The following is a 5,746-nucleotide window of genomic DNA, read 5'->3' as shown; positions in this document are numbered from 1 at the left end:
AACTCGTCACCTCGAGGTAATGAGTTACCCTCTTTTTTATTTATAATTTTAAATATTTTTCAATAATAAAAAAATATTTTTTATTGGATTCGTCACCTCGACGTGATGAGTCCACTTAAAAATAATAAATTTATGGCTCACGCGAGACCCACTCATTTGGGTCAATTAGAGAAAATAATATTCTAATGAACTCGTCACTCTGAGGTGATGAGTTTGCCCAACATCGTTGTCAATGCCATAGATCCCTAATTAAAATAGGGGAATGGGTGTAAATTTTAAGTCTAAAAGGCCTATTGGACAAAAAAAAAACCAGCTAAGGGTGTTATAGATGGTATGAAAGTTGGAACATGCCCAATACCAACATTATTAAATATTATCTATTTAGGCCCTATTTTCCCCAAAAGCAAGTCTACATAATCTTGCCTCAGAATTTTAAAGTCATCTTGAGTGCAAATTCGTCATCTTGAGTGCAAATTCTTGTGGGCTAAATTTCAAATTTAGGTCTGAGATCTTAAAGACAGATAATAGAAGATTCTATAGTTGCTGAATTTGCAGCCCACAAGGTAGATGGAGTATGGAGAATTACCTGCTTGTGCTGAATTTATAATATTTTTCATGTTTAAATTTTTTAAATTAAATAAGTAAAAAAAGCAGTAAGTCATTATTAAACATATTCAATCACCTTAAATAATATAATCAAAATACTATAAGTTATCATTTTTTTACAGTCGAACGGTGGTTGATTTTAATGTTTTTTCTCATGTATGTAAATATAAACAACTCAGAGAATCGGAAATATAATCAAAATATTTGTAATAAAATAATATAAATTGAAAAATCATCACAGATTTTATGTTCATAATATACTATAGGGAATTTGAAGTTACTCATTAGCATATATTACATTATAGCAAAACCTATAGGAAAAAAAAGGACACGAAGATTAAGATCGTCTATAAAGTCCACTCAATTCAACACATATTCTTGATCATCTCCTTCATTTCACATATATATATGTTTGGGTGCCACATGCATGCTCGCTTTCTATGTACAATCAAAGGCATCGCTGGAGTAGGGTTCAAGAGCTACCTCAACCAAAGGTCTTAACTCATCCCAGTTACCGTTACTGAACACATCGCCAGCATCGCTGTTCTGTTGATTCCAAAAGGCGGAGCAATTAGTGGCCGGGGATTGCTGCATTCCAGAACTGGACATGGATGATGAAAACAACGGAACAGTGCCGCCCCAAAGAAAGTAGTTTCCTGCATCAACTTGGTCCATGAAAATGTCGGTTTCCTCATGCACCGCTCGGTGCTGTTTTGACTCTGAGAGCCATCTTCCAGGCTACTGCAACAAGTTGTGGAATCAGCTCCGTTCTGTTTGAAAGCGGCATCCAATTTCCAGGCCTCTGCGGCAGTTGCGTACTTGTTGTTCGACGGGGTTCGTTTGAAGATGCGACAAAGCGTCCAAACTTCCTGCATGCATGCGGCTAACATTTCATTAACGATTGAACTTATTACATCGCCTAGTCTGTATTGATAATATTACTGTAAAGCTAGAGGACAATTTAAGCATATAAGTAGAGAATAAACTTACTGCTTCTTGGGGATCGGAGAAGTGGTGGCCATCGGGCGGGAGGCGAAACTCGTGCATCATCCAATCGGTCTTGGTACCCTTCCCGGCGCAACCTCGATAGTAGACGAGGGATTTCTTGAGGCCGATGCAGGTGCCGAATTGCTGCTGCTGATGGGGTTCTTTGGGAGATGATGAATAGATAGGTTTGTCGATCCCGGTGGCCTTCCAGAAGCCGGAACCTGTTACTCTATTCGGCCTTATGCTGTTTCTGTATTTTCTCCCTCTCTTGCAAAAGAAGTACCACTCTTTCTCTCCCACATTGCTCACTTCTTCCTCCACCATGCACCAAAATACGCATATCATCGTCCAGTTCTTTTTATTAGTATGAGGTAGAATATAGGGTAATATCGAACCATTTTTAATTATTTGACAATAAATATTTAAATATTCTTATAGATATCATATTTAAACTTGAAACTTTTAGAAAGAACAATCGTTCATTTAATCACTAAGATCTTTTAATCCATACCCATTATTCAATATTTTGTATGAAATGTTTGATGTTTAATAGTGCCAAGAATTTATATCTTATTTAAAATATATTAATTTTCCGTCTATTTTTAAGTCTCTTTTCATACTGTGATTAATTTTAGTGGAATTTAGTATTCGATTTTAAACGAATTAACCATCAAATTCAAATTTAGTTTAATTAATCAGTCTGGCAGTTAGATGTTGGATCGGTTATGATATTTTTTTTATATTTGATTTTTTGTTAATACAATACAAAATCAGTTAATTAGCTTAAAATATTAAACTTTTAATATATTATATGCATCTCATATATATTTTAAACTCAAACCTAATAAGAATCAATGTTCAACTATTTCTTAACCACACTATACTCATTAAACTTTTAAGACCTAATTACTTATATTAAACCCTAAATTAGTCAAATTTTATTCAATTCAACTATTAATCTTTAAAAAAATCAATTTAATTAATTTAATTTTAATTAATTTGATTCAATCTATGATTAAATTAATCCATCTAGCATCCATATGTTCTGGTTATGTTTGAATTAATCCAAGATGTTAATTTCACTAGGAAGAGAAAATGTCATAATGGTCAAACGAGTTTGAATAGGTGTAAGAGAATATTTTGAATCTATCAAATAATTTTCGTGATAAAATGAAATAGTATTCCTTCCAGAAGTTTTATATTTAAATAATTACATATATATATATATATATATTGTTAATAAATTAATTTTTTTAAACATATATTATCATATAATCGTCCTATTACTATTAAAAACAATTATAAACATGTTTATCCTGCTGTCATGGAATGGAATGGTAGGCCCAAAAAATAATGAAATCCAACATTTCCTAAACAAGTTAGACGCAAACAATAAAGTATGAGAATAAGTTCACATTATATCTTGTTACACATTTTTTGTTTGTTGGACTGAATATGATTATCACATGACAATATTTTAATTTAAAAATACTCAACCTTATCAAATAATTAATCATAGTTCTCACACTGCTAAAGGCATATATGAAAAATAAAATTGAAAAATTGATAGAGCATGAGATACATACTTGGAAGATCCCAAGGATCATATTTGTAGATATCAATCTGTTCGATGATTTCGATACTGATGGGTTTCTTGTGGACCTTCCGCCGCAGATAAAACCCCACCAGTTCTTCATCTGTTGGGTGAAACCGGAACCCCGGAAGCTTTACTACTTCCTCCTTCCTTGATTCCTCCATTGATCTCTCTCTCTCTCTCTCTGTGCTATATAACTCTAAAACCCTCAAAGCGTTAGCCTTCTTATAGCAATCCTTGGGGTCAACACCAGACTTTTGATTACTAAAAGTCTTCCATTTGCTGATAAAGTAGAAAAACATCCATTGTTTATTTGTGATGTGATTATTTATTACAAAACAAAACAAAACAAAGGCTTAAATGGTTTAAATTATGTTAAAAATAGGGTAAACTATGCATTTGGTACCTAAATTATGAATTTTGGTTCGTTTTAGTACCTAAATTATGTTAAAACCATACTTAAAGTTTATTTTTCATTTTAGTACTCAGTCGTTAAAAACTTAAGGCGTTTAGTATTCAAACTATCAATTTTGGCCCGCTTTAATATATAAACTTTCATTTTTTTCAAAACTTAATGTTAAATTTTAAACATGGAACAAAACTAAAGTTTTTAGCGACGAGGTATTAAAATGAAACAAAAACTAAACTTTACATTTGATTATAAAAATTGATAATTTAGATACTAAACATAATTTACCTTAAAATATATTTGATTATTAAAATGGTTGTGTAGGATAAATATAATGATTGGTTCTAATTTAAATTATTTTAATTTATTAATGGTAATTGTGATTTTACATTTCTATAGTTATAAATGAAAGGAATTGTTATTTTATATAGTATTTTATGGAAGTCTAGTCAAGTAGGCAAAGACAATTGACTATTTCGAACAAGGAGACAACACTTGCATTTATGGGTTGAAAATGTAAAACATGAAATTTTCAAAGCAACCCTTTTGAGAATATCTTCGCAAATTCCCACATCAAAGAAAATCATGTACCATATGAAAAAAAGATATGGTCCATTTATTATTTCAAATAAAAAAATATTTGAAATGTAATATTTTCCTCCATTTTTATTGTTATCCTATTTTAAAATTAAGAAATAATGCATTCTTTTCACAAATAATTCCGGCTATCAGCTTCATGGAAATTGCTACATAGCAACTTGGAAACAAGATGTCTTTAATTTCTAAGTTCCAGAAAATAAGTTATGATTACCTTTTTGAATTTAAGTAACCTGTGTTTTACAAGATTTTGTTTTAGTATTTCTTTATATTTTTCGGAACGCTCGTTAAGTTTTTTGGACTATGACGGAGAGCGATCCAACTTAATTTTAGAAAATATCATGTTTTAAAATAAATGCATAAATAAAAAAATTTAGAGTTTTCATCGACCTTTGGGTTAGGTAGATCGAGTACCTAGAAAATATCTTTTGAAATAATTTTAAGAAAAATGATTTTAAAAGATAAAAAGTGATATGTGTTTAACCAGAAATTCATTCTGAAAAGTGTTCGGGAGTCGATTACGAGTAGGGAAATATTAGCACCCCACAACGCCCAAAATCAGTACCTAAGCGATTATACGTCGTCTGGATGTTGAAATTGAAAAACTTGAATATACATTTAAATTGTAATCCTTTTTAGAAAAATAAAAATAGGTATTATTTTGTACGAACAATTCTCAAAAATATCTTTCTTGTGAGTTAAGGGGGATTTTAATGGATTCTCCATACGAAATAATATTGTCCTAATTTTAATAAATCATATATACATAATAATTTTTAAAACAACTCGAATATAAAAAGGTATTACTTTGTATGAAAAATCATTGGGAACATGATCCTTATCAGTTAAGGCACATTTCCATAGACTCCCCATACAAAATAATATTCTCTTAGCTTATAGATAAAATACATATATTAAATATTTAAAAAAAACATTCGAATATAAAATGTATTATTTTGTTTGAACAATTCTTGGAAACACACTCATTGTCAGTTAAGTAGCGTTTCTATAAATTATTCGCACAAAATAATATTTAACAAAATAATTTTGGGGCTATAGTTGGGAGCGATCCAACTTAATTTTAGAAAATATCAGGTTTTAAAATAAATGAATAAATAAACAAATTTGGAGTCACCATCAACCTTTGGGTTAGGTAGGTCGAGTACCTAGAAAATATCTTTTAAAATAATTTTAAGAAAAATGATTTTAAAAGATAAAAAATGATATGCGTTTAACCATAAATTCATTCTGAAATGGGTTCGGGATCTGGATGTTGAAATTTGAAAACTTGAATATACATTTAAATTGTGATCATTTTAAAATAAAAAATAAAAAGAGGTATTATTTTGTATAAACAATTCTCGAAAATACCTTCCTTGTCAGTTAAGAGGGATTTCCATAGATTCTCCATACGAAATAATATTGTCATAATATTTAATAAATCATATATACATAATAATTTTTTAAAACAACTCGAATATAAAAAGGTATTACTTTGTATGAAAAATCATTGGGAACGTGATCCTTGTCAGTTAAGGAACGTTTCCATAGAT

General features: G+C 30.1%; 1 pseudogene; it reads right to left on the bottom strand.

Annotated features, from left to right (window-relative positions):
• Positions 1–968: 968 nt before the first annotated feature.
• LOC120182942 lies at positions 969–3,367 on the bottom strand (annotated as a pseudogene).
• Positions 3,368–5,746: the final 2,379 nt, after the last annotated feature.

This window comes from Hibiscus syriacus, unplaced genomic scaffold (assembly GCF_006381635.1).
Source record: "Hibiscus syriacus cultivar Baekdansim isolate YM2019G1 unplaced genomic scaffold, ASM638163v2 tig00112738_pilon, whole genome shotgun sequence".
NCBI lineage: Eukaryota > Viridiplantae > Streptophyta > Magnoliopsida > Malvales > Malvaceae > Hibiscus > Hibiscus syriacus.
The sequence above is the reverse complement of the archived record's forward strand: the minus strand, read 5'-3'. Positions and strand labels throughout refer to the sequence as shown.